At 47.2% G+C, this 15,307-nt stretch overlaps 1 protein-coding gene across 2 annotated transcripts in view; it reads left to right on the plus strand.

The window, feature by feature from the left end:
• The first annotated feature begins 4,861 nt into the window (after positions 1-4,861).
• Positions 4,862-15,307, plus strand: part of relt (RELT TNF receptor) — a 178,389-nt gene continuing 167,943 nt past the window's right edge. The window contains exon 1 of one of the 2 annotated variants that reach the window (XM_084324734.1): positions 4,862-5,021. The gene's annotated coding sequence lies outside the window, so the exon portion shown is untranslated. The remainder of the gene's footprint in view (positions 5,022-15,307) is intronic. The other variant, XM_084324736.1, reaches the window with a different exon arrangement.

A 15,307-nucleotide genomic window follows, 5' to 3' on the forward strand; every position in this document is an offset into this window, starting at 1 on the left:
ACGACCTGCAGCGGGGGGCGCGTTACGTCCTGCCGTTCCATGGTATACGTGAGCAGCTCAGTCCGGACTATGTTCCTCTCCTACGAGTCGTTGCTCAACCTCGGCCTCTTGCCTGTGAACTTCCCGTCGGACGACGTTACAGGGGGGCCCAGGGACGGGCGTAGCCCTGACACGGCTGACACGCCAGACCGACCATTGTCCGTCAATGCTATTAGGTCAACCAACGGCGGCTGCGTAGGGCCAGGTGACCCCCAGGACGCACAGTGCTCATGCCCCCAGCGCACGGTCCCCCCCGCGCGCCCCGCGGCACTGCCGTTCCCCTGTACGCCAGAGAACAACAGCCGGATGAAAGGTTGGCTACTCGGGAGATATGCCTCATCGACGTTCAACACCTGCCCTCATCGGGCATTGCCATGCATGGAAGGACCGCCTATCGAGATGCACGTGGATCCCGCAGCTACACCCAAGGCATGCCACACCGCGGCCAACGTGCCTCTACACTGGCAGCGGAGGGTCCACGATGACCTCCTGCGGGACGAGGCCCTTGGGGTCATTGAACGTGTGCCATACGGCGAGCCTGTCACGTGGTGCCATCGTATGGTAGTCACTCGGAAGCATGACGGTTCCCCCCGTAGAACCGTGGACCTCTCCCCCCTCAACAAGTTCTGCCAACGTGAAACTTTCGCCACGGAGTCCCCGTTCCACCTCGCACGTCGTGTCCCGAAGGGCACCTGGAAGACCGTCACTGACGCCTGGAACGGCTACCACAGCGTCCCCCTGCGTGAGTCGGATCGCCACCTCACTACCTTCATCACGCCCTTCGGCCGTTGGCGCTACACCAGGGCACCGCAGGGCTTCCTGTCGTCAGGGGATGGCTACAACCGCCGGTTCGACGCCGTCCTCTCGGACTATGAGCGCAAGGAACGCTGTGTGGATGACGTCATCCACTATGACACTGACCTGGAGCAACACTGGTGGAGGACCATCGACTTCCTCACGCGTGTCGGCCGGTCGGGCATCGTGTTGAACCAGGATAAGCTTCAATTCGCGGAGAGGTGCGTCGATTTCGCTGGCTTCAGGGTGGCGGAGTCTACCATCGAACCACTCCCGAAATACTTGGACGCCATCCGGGACTTCCCTACACCGGGCTCCACGACAGATATCAGGAGCTGGTTCGGCCTTGTTAACCAGGTGGCTAACTATGCCCAGCTGCGTGACACGATGGCTCCATTCAAGCCATTCCTCAGCCCACGTTGTGTGTTCCGATGGTCCCCCGCTCTGGAGGAGGCCTTCCAGACGTCCAAGCAGGCCATAATTGGGGCCATCCGTGAGGGCGTGGAGATCTACGACATGCAGAAGCGTACCTGCCTCCGCCCTGACTGGTCCAAGCTCGGCATTGGCTACTTCCTGCTCCAGCAACACTGTCACTGTGCCTCGGGCATACCGGACTGCTGCTCAGGAGGATGGAGGATCACCCTCGCGGGGTCGCGTTTCCTGTCCCCTGCGGAGCAGCGTTATGCGGCTGTCGAAGGAGAGGCCCTGGCCGTGGCCTGGGGTCTGGAACAGACGCGGTACTTCACGCAGGGGTCCGACAACCTCGTCGTGGTCACTGACCACAAGCCGCTGGTGAAGATCTTTGGCGACCGCACGCTGGATGAGATTACGAACTCGCGTCTATTTAGACTCAAGCAGCGCACCCTCCCGTGGCGCTTTGACATTGTGCATCTGCCTGGCAAGAGCAACTATGCCGCTGACGCCACTTCAAGGCACCCTTCCCCCTCTGGCTCGACGAACGGCATATCACTGTGGCTGCCGAGCGAGCATGACGCCGTGGAGTCAGCACTCATGGCCTCCATCCGTGACGATGCACGAGAGCTCGGTGCCGTCTCTTGGCCCCTCCTCGCACGGGAGACAGCGGCTGACGAGGGCCTTGGCCACCTCCTCCGCCTCATCGAGCAGGAGGGTGGGATTGACGTCAACGACCCCGCCCTGGCGAGCCTGTCATCAGTCTGTGAGTCCGTCTACGCACAGGACGGCGTTCTGCTCTATCAGGACCGCGTCGTGGTTCCCCCATCCCTCCGTGAGAGAGTCCTTCGGCATCTCCACGCCGCCCACCAGGGGACTTCAGCGATGGGGCAGCATGCCCGAGCGATAGTCTACTGGCCCGGGATGTCAGGGGACATTCAAGCCACCAGGGACGGGTGTGCAGACTGCAACCGCAATGCTCCGTCACAGGCGGCTACACCCCCCCTGCAATCATCACCCCCATCCACTCCGTTCGAGGCGGTGTTCGCGGACTTCTTCGACTATGGGGGCCGCCACTACCTAGTTGTCGGGGACCGGCTCTCGGGCTGGGTGGAGGTCCTGAGCTCTACGGCTGGTACTGCCCTGGCAGGCTCAGCAGGCCTGGTCCAACACCTCCGTTCGTTCTTCGCCACCTTCGGCGTACCGGAGGAGCTCTCAAGCGACGGCGGTCCGGAATTCAAAGCGAGCCACACTGAGGACTTCCTCCGCCTATGGCACGTCAAGCACCGCGTGTCCTCCGTCAGCTTTCCGCAGTCGAACGGGAGGGCAGAAGTGGCGGTGAAGGCTGCTAAGCGCCTCCTGATGTCCAACACCGGCCCGTCGGGCAGCCTTGATCAGGACCGCTTCCTGCGCGCGATGCTGCAGTTGAGAAACACACCTGACCCTGACTGCAACCTCTCGCCAGCGCAGATCATCTTCGGCCGCCCCCTTCGGGGCTCGCTCTCCTTCGTGAACCGCCTCGAGAAGTTCTCGAACCCGCATATCCGCCTGCTGTGGCGCGAGGCATGGGCGGCAAAGGAGGACGCCCTTCGGACCCGTATGTCCCGTACCACCGAGTCTCTGGGGACTCACTCAAGACCGCTCCGCCCGTTGGCACTCGGCGAGAGAGTATTCCTCCAGAACCAGCAGGGCCCGAGCCCTCACAAATGGGACAGGTCGGGTGTGGTGGTGGAGTCACTGGGCCACGACCAGTATCGGGTCAGGGTCGACGGTTCGGGACGTCTGACATTGCGCAACCGGCGTTTCCTCCGCGCCTACACACCGGCCACACCCTGCGCCCATCAGCAGTCGGCTGCGCCGTCGCCGCCACCTGCTGCCCTGGGACGCCTGCCCCCACCCGTTGTGCCCACCCTGGCCCCCACCCGTCAGCCCCCGCCCGCGGTGCCCCAGGGGTTTGCTCAGCAGCCGGCTGATGGGCCCCGCGACGCGGCTATGGGCGCCTTCCCTACGGCGCCTGCAGATGAGGCGGCCTCTGACCTCACCGCTCCTGCCGGTGCCTTCCTGGGCACGCCGCTCCCGGTGCCGCGGTCGCCACCGACGCTGCCCCTGCCTACTCGGCCGGGCCGCGTGAGGAGGCCGCCTGCGCGCTACGAGCCCGAGTCCGGCAGCTGGATACAGGATTTAGACCGTTAATCTATTCCGACCCTTAGCTTTCCGGTCTGGGGGGGATGAAGAGTTTATCGCCGGCCACTAGAGGGCAGCGTCTTACCAGTATCCAACCGGATATGCCGTGCACTACGCTGAGCAGCCATCTTAGTTGTCATTCTTCACTTCGCCTCCTGCAGAGACGTTCGTTCACTCATTCATGTGAGATGCTCTATGCACCATTACTGCTCATACATATTATATTATATATGCATTATATAGATATATATATTTATGTATTACTATAGTGTGATTGTGTATTCAGGATATACTTTGTCAGCTGACTGTGCTGTCTGTGTCTGTTTCAGGGTGTCTTCATCTTTGTCTTTTATTAAATACTGAAACTGACATTGAGGAGTGTGTTTCTTCACATGGGACGGGGTTGCACGCCGTGCAACCAGTCTGTGAGCAGAAGCATGCGCACGCACATGCACACGCGTGCACTGCACACAGGAATGCGCTGCACTCGACTGATGCGCCAACTCGCTAAGTACTACTTTGCATAACAATACGTCCGGTCGTCAGGTGTGTTCAAATACGTTCTCAGATACATTCACACAAAACTTGTGAATGAAATGTGTTACATTCCATTCGTAGAGGCAATTAGGCACTGTCTTTAGTCTGTGTATGCGAGGGAACATTTATGCGCATGCTGCCGTCATTAAAACATAGTGCAACCAGTCGTCCCATGAGCAACGCATGCCTGCCGTGACTGCTGTCACACATTGACCATAGACAACCTCCTTCTAATGTAAACGACTAGCCTGCAGTGATTACTTCAAACGCAGATACTGAGCCTTTTGGCTTTCCAAACAATCACTTTCAGCTGCTAGAGATGGGAGGAAAATATTCTCCCCAATTTACAGGTTGTTTGAAATTTGAATAGTGTGTGGCTATTAGCCTATCATTATTTAACATCACCCATCATTTAATATGTGATATCGTTTTGTCTACCATTTCACAATCCACGTTTATTTTTATTTCAACATCTGAAGCTGGTCATCAACTCATCATCACATCACCACCGGCGCCGGTCCGCGTGCGTCCCCCACATTGTACAGCGACACGGCAGAGCGCGAGGAAACAGAAAGAGAGGGAGATAGAGAGAGCGGGAGAGAGAGAGAGAGAGAGAGAGAGAGAGAGAGAGAGAGAGAGAGAGAGAGAGAGAGAGAGAGAGAGAGAGAGAGAGAGAGAGAGAGAGAGAGAGAGAGAGAGAGCGAGGAGAGAGAGAGAGAGAGAGAGAGAGAGAGAGAGAGAGAGAGAGAGAGAGAGAGAGAGAGAGAGAGAGAGAGAGAGAGAGAGAGAGAGCGAGAGAGAGAGAGAGAGGAGTCTGCTGACACACACTCGGGTTTCAACCGGCAGCGGTGACGTAGCAGCCTATGATTCCAACGAACCTCGTTTAGTTTATTTAAAAAGAAAGAAAACTTGGAACAAAGAGAGGATCTGCCGGTTCAGAGAGACTTTCTGCCGACCTGACATCTTTATTACAACTCTACCTACTACTACTACTAACTTAACTGATGATGCTAGTCCCGGAACACTGATTTAAACCACATTTAACCACCAACCTGGTGAGTTTTGTCACTTTTTTACCTTGTGTAACTGACAGTAGTCTGCCGTTAAAGCTGACTGCTAGTTTACGTCTGTCGGCGTCACCGCTGCTGTTTTGCGGCGTTCACACACATCTTATAATTGCCTGTAATTATTGTTTATTGCCACAATTGCGCATTTTTTTGGTGATGTCTATAGTAGTTTAAAACAATGTCGATAGTAACAGTCTAACCTGTGGTGTGTTGAAGGATGGGTTGTGTTGCGTCTCTGGTGACGACGCTGTTTCAAGCTGATTTATCAAATTTTCTATTTGATTTCATGGACATCATCATTTGTCTCTGGAGTTTATAATATAGTATCATGTTGTTCAGTTATACAGGAAATACACTCCGTCGTTCCATTTTAATAGACTTATTTAAATCAGACACGTCACACTAGTCATGTCTGTCTGGTTAATGATTATGTCTGTTAGAAAGACGTTAGAAACATTCTGATGTAAACCAGTCAACTGTATAAACTGTTAGTAAATGGTGGTGGATCCCCCTCGCAACTGACGCACTGATACAGGGAGGTGTAGTGGTTACGTCATTGCTGTTTCCGGCCGGTCCGCGTGAATATTAAAGGCAACCAACTTGTGTTCGGCTTTTCTCTGATTGGCCGCGCCCCCCCCCCGCCCCCACGCGCAGGCAAGCGCAGTCGTCCCACGTCCCAAATGAAATCCAAGGAGCCAAGCGAGCGGCAGCGCGGGCAACCAACTTGTGTACCATGGGCTGCTGTTCCAACGCACTTGTGTTGGGCTGCTGTTTCACTCGTGTATAAACAAAGCCCATACAGTTATGAAATGCGCTGAACTAGAAAGCGTAACGTTATTATGTTTCGCGTTTTTAACAACCAACTACCAGATTCACTCGTGTATAAACAAAGCCCATACAGTTATGAAATGCGCTGAACTAGAAAGCGTAACGTTATTATGTTTCGCGTTCCATTGATTAACGCCATTACCTGCTGTGCTGTAGGAAGCAGAGGTACAGTAAGTTACAGTAGGTGTAGGTTACATGTTTAATCAAAGCCCATAAAATTTTTTAGATGAATGATTGTGGATATAATATAGAAAACACATCATTATGATATTGTCAGATGGCGCAAATATATATCTCCAGTGATAAAACCCAGTGCTCTATGTCTCTATGATACACAGTGTGGATGGGCTTTCAGAGGGAGAGGCATGACTTCGCGACAGCCATATTAGACACTCACTGTACATCAGTGTGGAACTGTAACGTTATATGTTATTTCGCCCGTGGAGGCTGCTGAGCCTGAAGCGCCAGCGGGGCGACGCGGTGGTTTATCCCCGGCTTCCGTGCTCCGCCCCGCCGGCTTGATACAGCTTCAGCAGCAGCAGCGGCGGTGCTCTGTTGTAGGAAGCCCTTCAATGACAAATGACAAAAAAGCAATTGGTTTTGATAGTTTATCAGTGAGCTGGATACAATCCTACCTGGAGGGGAGAGAACAGATGGTGGAGGTAAACGGTACCCTATCCCCCCCCCCCTCACAGTGAACTGTGGTGTTCCACAAGGAAGCATACTAGGACCACTACTGTTCCTAATTTATGCAAATGACATGTCGTCAGCTTGTGACTGCAACTTGTTCCTGTTTGCGGACGACTCAGCCCTGCTGGTCTCTGACAAGAACAAGTTACAGGTTGAAAAAACCCTCAGCTCGGAACTAGGCAAAATCTGCATATGGCTCGCCGACAACAAACTATCATTACACATGGGCAAAACAGAGTCCATTCTCTTCGGTTCAAATAACAAACTCAGCAAAACAGACGGCTTCTCAGTTACAGTGGGTGATAAAACTAAATAGTTCACTGAGGCGTTGTCCCAACGCCATCCAGCAGTAGCTACAGATAGCTCTTGGCATCAATGTCCTACAGGCTACAACAACAACAACATGCGTATTCGAGTCCCTGGTTTACATCGCATGAGTGAGGGCTGCTGACTAGGGTCCAGGTGCAGCGCCGGAGAATTCTTTTGCATGCTGAATGTAGCGTTTAGGGTCCAGCTGCACCCCCGGAGAATCCTTGCTGGAGCTGGAGGCCACTCGAGTATACACACAGACAGTGGAGCTGTTTGCAGACAGCGAGGTGGCGATGTCTCGCAGATAACACAACCACAAGTATGATTATATAATATATATATTTTATTAAAAAAAAAATCTATATAAAATAATAATAAAAAAAAATTGTATCAAAAAAATGTTGGCGGGTAAGAAATATGCTTGGCGGGTAGATTCTTCCCATCTACCCGCCACTGGCCGGTGAGTCAAAAAGTTAATTTCGCTCCCTGCCGCCAAGCATATTTCTTACCTGCCAAATCTTTTTTGATTAAAAAAAAATATATATATATTTTATATAATTTTTTTTTTAAATAAAATATATATTATATAATCATACTTGTAGTTGTATTATCTGCGAGACATCGCCACCACGCAATAAGTCAAAATGCTCGCTATCTGCAAACAGCTCCACTGTCTGTGTGTATACTTGAGTAGCCTCCAGTTCCAGCAAGGATTCTCCGGCCCTGCAGCTAGACCCTATATTCAGCTAGACCCTACATTCAGCATGCAAGGATTCTCCGGCGATGCAGCTGGACCCTATTGGTATAACGTTACGGTTCTTTTGTCAAATCACATTCAACATGCCCTCAGCTAGAATACGCATTCAATCAATGTTATAAGACATTGATATCAGGAGCTATCTGTAGCTACTGCTAGCCCGGTAGATAACGTTAAGACAATTTAGTTTACTGGGACAGATAGATCTAATGTGAGCTAGCTAACGAGGGAACGGAGGTATTATGCACTCGAGTCGACTATTGCTGGAGCATTTGTTGATATCAGCAGCTAGCCAGCTATACCGTTAGACAATGCCTCGTCATGTATTAAACTAAAAGTGAATAGTTGACTGGGTCATTGTTTAAACAGTAACGGTAGCTCATGGAGGTCCGATATAGACTAGAGCAGACTGCCCGCATATCGCAATGGTGGCGTTTCAGGAAGTAAACAAGCCAAATGAGAGCTTCCGATTGGTCATTTGCTTTCTTTCTCATGAAACCAGTCACGTCACTCTACTGTGATTGGACCGTTGACTTGAGTGCAATGTGGGACTTGTAGTTTTTTAACGATCTCGCGGCGGAGAAAAAAAAGACGAGAGAGGCTATAATCTGTACTCGCACAATCAAAATAAGAGTATCGTTATGAACTACACGTCTACACGCCACACGGCGGGCAGCCCTCTAAGTGTCAAGCGCCAAAGGTAAAAACTGAGCGCCCCTGGCGGGTGGCAGGCTTTAGTTTCGGTCCCTGCACACACACAAGCTACTGCATCAAAGTTACTACTTATGATTAACAAGGCATTCGTTTTGTGGCATTAACGTTATATAGTTAGTGTTACACGTTCAATAATATCAGTATATTATTTACCCGAACGTAGCAAGCGTTCATACTAGCTCAGTTCCTTCCGTTGCTCACAGAGCCCTGAGTTTGACCCATTCTGCAATCTGTTAATAACGTTTTCAATCAGACACAGGCTTTGTTTTATTATAACATTAGTTGCAGTAAAATCATTATGCCTCATTTAAGTCATCCTGCGGAGCTAAAAGCTAAACGTCGGCCGCGCCGTGTTGTTGTTCTAGAAAACCTCTCGCGTCAAAATCAATGGCGGACAAAAGCAGAAGTAAAAAATGTATACGCCTTGCCGATTGGTGGTAACAGCAGAGGCGGGTGCAAGCGGTGTGTGACGTAATTGGCAGAATCGACTGTCAATCAAAATGTCATTGGTTGAGACAATAGTATCTCGCTGCAGCCCAGCAGGGTAGACCATGCTGGGAGAACTAGTATCTAGATGCAGCTCTGCAGAACATACTGGGAGAGAGATAGTGCTATTTTTTGATGTTTCCTTTTTTTAAGTAAGTAAAGAGGCCTATGTTCATATCGGTGAGCACAATTTGTAAGACAAATATACAGTAGTTTCATAAAAAAAAAATATTACAAAAAAAAAAATATTACAAAAAAATAAAATATTTTAAAAATATTTAAAAAAACATTTTTGCCACAAATATCGGTATCGGTATCGGCCGATTGTGTTAGTTGAACAATCGGTATCGGTATCGTGGCAAATTTTCATATCGGTGCATCCCTACTTAGTACTTACTGAATACGAAGACATAATGAATCATAGTCTGGTATAATAGGTAATAGACTGCAGATGAAGAGAAGTTGTGAGTTAGAACCCCAGTTCAAGCAGGGGGAGGAGGGCTAGTATTACACCTACAGTGCCCACCATGCAAGACAGTGAGACACTGAACCCCAAACAGATCCCTGCCTGGGGTCAATGATCTGACCTCTGTCGGGATGTCATACAGTTGTGTTATGATGTCATACAGGTGTATTGGTGCAGTGCAGGGATTTAATTTAATTGGTGGCAGTTAAATGTTCCAAAGTGTCTCATCTGATGGAAATACAGTTAAATGTTAAATGGTCGATTGACAGTTAGATCAATAAAATAATCGTTGGATGACTTGATTACTTGAATGATGGTTAGTAGCAGCTCTAGGAGGGATATATGAATGAATTGCATTTATATAGCTATTTTCTAGACACTCAAAGCACTTTACAATGTACAGATGTAGCCCTTAGGACGGTCCACCCTGCTGAGTGGTTTCCGGTGGTTGCCGTATTAACGGTATCAACCAGTAGGGGAGCTCGGGTTACACCCAGGTTACTTTTCGGGAGAAAAACACGTGTTCTCAGCTTGAATACACAGCGCAGATGCGCTGGTGTAGTATAGGGCTGAACGATTAATCGGTTTTAAATCGAAATCGCGATTTGGAATGATGCAATTAGCAAATTGCAATTTCTTTTTTTAAATTTATTACATTTTTTAAATTTATTAAATTTTTTAAATTTATTTAACCAGGAAGTCCCATTGAGATACAAGATCGGTTTGGGAGAGGGAGGTAAGGGTTTTTGTTTCTTTTCTAGGTAGAGATAATTAGAAAAATATTTGAAGGGGGCTACACAGCCTAGAGCTCTACCCATGTAGCCACACTGCCAGAGCTTTACCATGTAGCCACACTGCTCAGAGCTCTACAATGTAGCCACACTGCTCTACCCATGTAGCCACACTGCACAGAGCTCTACCATGTAGCCACACTGCTCTACCCATGTAGCCACACTGCACAGAGCTCTACCATGTAGCCACACTGCTCTACCCATGTAGCCACACTGCTCAGAGCTTTACCATGTAGCCACACTGCTCAGAGCTCTACCATGTAGCCACACTGCTCAGAGCTCTACCATGTAGCCACACTGCTCAGAGCTCTACCATGTAGCTTCACTGACCAGACCTCTACCATGTAGACACACTGCTTTACCCATGTAGCGACACTGCTCTAGCACTGCTGATACCTCACCCAGGACCTCACCACACTGCTCTACTCATCTAGTGGCACTGCTCTACCATGTAGCCACACTGCTCTCAGGGTTTCCCATTAATTACCTAGACTGTGGTGGCCCGCTAATTAGTCTAATTAGTCCCGCCACAGTTGTATAATGAACCAAAAAAATTTTTTATAAAAAAAAAATATTTTTTTAAAACTTAAATTTTTTTTTTGCAATTTTTAAATATAAAGTTTGCCAATAGGGATGTATCAGTAGTATTCGCAGTGGTAGTAGTCGTAATAGTAATCCACTATATTATTTTATTTTCTAAAAAATAAACCTGTTCAACACAGGTAACCACTTTTGCTTCATTTCTTTGATGGCTCAAATGTATTCTCTAGTCCAGGGGTTCCCAAACTTTTCAGGCCGCGACACCCCAAATAACGCTGTCAGAGAGCCGCGACCCCCATTTTTATAGGTGAAAAATGTAATTATAATTTTTATTTAAAATTTTTTTTATAAATGGAAATTCTCCTTTCTTTTGGAAAGAATGATAAAAAAAATAATAAAAAAAATAATAAAAAAAATAATAATAAATATATATATATATTTTTTATTATTATATTCGACTAAGAGGTTGGCCAGTCGACTACGGCTCCTTTCGACCGATTAGTCGACTAATAGACTAATAGGGGTCAGCCCTAAAACACTGTAATCTGTGTTGCATATACCTGACAAACTGAACTGTTTGTATTACAGTCATATTCCAACTTAACTGAATGGACAGTTAATTTTTTTTTTTATTATTATTTATAAATAAATAAATAATTAAATATCGATACTTGGCATCCCTGTATCGATACAGTATCGCCACGAAAAGTATTGTGATACTACTACGTATCGATATTTTCCCCCACCACTATGCTCTACCATGTAGCTACTCTTCCCTACCATGTTGCCACACTGCTCTACCCATGTAGCGACCCTTCCCTACCATGTTGCCACACTGCTCTACTAGGGGTGGGAATCGCCAGGGACCTCACGATACGATCGCGATACTTGCGTCACGATACGATAGTATCGCGATACTAAATATATCGCGATATGCTGAGTTTTTTTTTTTTGGATCACATCTTATTTATTACCTTTTTTCAACTGCGAAGTAAAACTTTGTCAACATGTTTTATCTAATCAAATAAAGTTCAGTCTGTTCATCTCACTTCAATAATTTTTATTGCAGAACATGGTATTTTCTCAAGCAGACAGACAGTAAACACTGTAATCTGTGTTGCATGTACCTGACAAACTGAACTGTTTGTATTACAGTCATATTCCAACTTAACTGAATGCATGTGTGTGTGTGCGTGGACTACTGTACTATTACAGGTATTGAAATTAACAATGCAACTAACTTATAAAAAAAATTATATATTTTTTTATTTAAGCATTACATCACGCGCAGGAGTGGTTTGTGAACAATAAACCATGCCTAGGGGTGGTCGTTAGACCCCCCTAGGCATGGTTTATTGTTCACAAATCACGACTGCAAGTGGTGTAATGCTTTTATACAACTGCCATATTCATCCAACCTTATTGCTATACAATAAACACACATTAATCGAAGATTTATTGAAAAAACCATCCGCCAGAAAAAGTAGTTCCCACAACTACAAAAAAGACAAGTTGCCTCCATGTGGAAGCAGCTTGAAGTGCATCCAACCAACTAACACATCCAACTGTGTATTATTGGAATGATTGAGAGAAGTTGCCTCATGTGGAAGCAGCTTGAAGTGCATCCAACCAACTAACACACCCAACTGTGTATTATTGGAATGATTGATTGAACATTTTATTACCAGATGCAGAATGGGTACAATACAGTACGGCTCAATACACACAATTGTTAAGGGGATGCAGACCTACTTTCTATAGAACTTCATTCTTAGATGCTTCTATAGAAAGTAGGTAAAACAAATTAAAAAGTTTTCTTTGCCCTATAGGAAAAAAAAGTTTTATTCGCCCTATTTTTTTTATTATTTTTTTAAACCTACTGTAGAGGGCCTAAACTTAACCAGTTGGAAACCAAGCGTAAAGTAATAAAATTAGCAATCAATCAATCAATCAACTCAATAGGCCGCCCATGCTCACTTAGAACAGCGCAGCACCCAGCTCTCTCTCAGTCTGACTATCCCTTGCGTAACGTTGCAGACAGGACAGGAGTGTGTGTGTGTGTGTGCGTGTGTGTGTGTGCGTGTGTGTGTGCGTGTGTGTGTGCGTGTGTGTGTGTGTGTGTGTGTGTGTGCTTGGGGTGGGTGGAGACTGAGCCAGCGTCGGACAGTGTGAGAGTGAGGGCTGCAGAAAAAAAAATTGCAAATTAATCCATCAATCAATCCGCGATTTTTCTTTTGTTACACAATTATTCAAGACCCATCAATTACATCATCCAACATTGTTTAAACGACTAAGACATTCGCTGTGACAGAATCGCTTGATATTTAGTCGTTTAGTCGCTATCAACATATCCATTTGTAAAGATTATTGTCCACCTTCTTGTGATCCGGCGGATTGATGTGATGTGATTCGGTTGTGGGCGGGTCCTGGGCCAGCAAGCGTGGACTGATCGCAATACATACGTGTAAATGGGCTGTTTCAGCCAATCAGAATCGAGAAATTTGCATGCCGTTGTATAAGAATAATTAACACTTTGATCGCCGGGGTTAAATTCATAATTTACCATCCCTCGCCAGCCCTATTTAACATGGAGAGGTTCCCCTTCTTTGCAGGGCTATAACTTTTTAAATTGTATTGCTAAATTGACATTACCATGGCCCATTCAAAGTCCTATATCTATTGTTCAGGGTGTAGCAACGTTATACTTTTTCATTCACATATTTATACTAAAATACGGTCTAAAGTATAAGTATGTTTTTTCGTTTTCTGCAGCTTTCTCCAGAACTTGATTTATAGCCCTAAATGCATTATATTGATGATCAAATACAGTTTGGTAGGAATCTGTGCGAGATAAAAAATTTCAACTGCACGTACTTCTAGAAGTTACTACGAATGATCTGATGTTGACCGGATGGGCGGGGGGTCGTTTATAATTCCGTGGGCAACGTTATATCATTCATCTAGTGTGGGTGATATGATCATTAGAGCAGTTAGTATAGAAGACATTAAAAAATAACGCTGAAACTCACCGTAGCTTCCTCTCGCCGTTGGGAGATGAGCGTGGAACAGAATTTTTTCTATTATGGGATGTAGAAATACCCGATCCATTTCCAGGTTGTATAATAGTATATACGTCCAAATCATGTTGTTTATCGAGTTATTGGCAACGGATCGATATCCATTGTGTCGAGCTCGAGTCCCGGGACCTATAGCGAGTGATCGGACCAAATTGAAATGAGCACCAGCTTCCACTTCCCTGTTTCTTCCCTGGGCGATCCGCCGATCGGCCACCAGATGGCGCTCTTGAACCGTTAGAGAGTTGACAGGGGCTCACCAGTACATATAATGTCTCCGGGGGAGAAATATGATTTCGATCACAGATTTTTGAAATATTGATATCAAAGACGCTGTCCAGCGTCATCGGCAGAATAAGCATGGCGGGGAATGACGTGTTCCAGCGTCTTCGGCGATTAAAGTGTTAAATATCGATACTTGGCGTCCCTGTATCGATACAATATCGCCACGCAAAGTATCGCGATACTACTACGTATCGATTCCCCCCCCCACCCCTATGCTCTACCCATGTAGCCACCCTTCCCCTACCATGTTGCCACACTGCTCTACCCATGTATTCACCCTTCCCTACCATGTTGCCACACTGCTCTACCCATGGCATGTAGCCACACTGCCGTCAGGCAGTTAAAACCATTGAGTGTATGTGATGGGTATAAATGTATTGAGCATGTACAGACACACACACAGATCACTTAGCAGTGTTTCCCACCGGATTTTCAGAGACTATGGGGGGTGAACCTCCGACCCTCTAGGGGGGTCCGGGGGCATGCTCCCCTGTATTTAATTTTTTTTGGTACATTTAAAAGTTAAATGCATCAATCTGGTGCACTTTGAGAGCAAAATAAAGAGGCTAGATCTATGATGAACTTTGTGCTCAAAACACAAAATCGACTAGACTAGTGCTTCCCAATCCTCTCCTCGAAGCACCCCAGCCGTTCAATGTATTTGTTAAATTCCACCACCAGCAAACCTGATTCAACTTAACTAGCCCTTTATTAGTTGAATCAGGTGTGCTGGTGGTGGAATTGAACAAATACATGGAACGGCTGGTGTAGGAAAGCCCTGTTAATAAGACTACTTTGTTCTGTAATAGCCCTTTAATATGTTGTTGTTGACAGGAAAGGGTAATTGATTTATGCCAGTGTAATCGTTCAGCGTGAAGTGCTCCAGCTAGTGTCGCACTCTAGTCTTCTGATAACGTTACTGGCCCTTTAAGAGTTTCTCCTTCGAACGTGTGCGCAAGCTGTTCTCTGTGCTGCTGTCTGATGGTGCGGCTGCGGCAGTAGTAAGATCTGCCCCTTTGAGGAACGTGTGCGTAAATGACACGTGAGTACAGTACTTATGTTTAGTCCTGCCTAATTCATTCCTTCAGCTTACTCTACCCTTACAGTATGTTCACATTGATCTATTTCTGTTGACGTTGTTTCTCTCTGTTATTGAAACGCTGCGCCGTTAGCTTAGCTGCACGTTAGCCAGCCTAGGTTTTTTTTACTTTCTTTTTTAGCGTTTATCGCTTTTCTGGTCAAGTATGACCGACAGAAACAGGTTGAAACGGGATGTAGAGCAGGGGAAGACATTCTGAGAAATGACGGCGGGTCCGGGAATCGAACTCGTGTCC

The sequence above is a fragment of the Notolepis coatsorum genome (assembly GCF_963971535.1).
Source record: "Notolepis coatsorum genome assembly, chromosome: 1".
In the NCBI taxonomy this organism is placed as follows: domain Eukaryota; kingdom Metazoa; phylum Chordata; class Actinopteri; order Aulopiformes; family Paralepididae; genus Notolepis; species Notolepis coatsorum.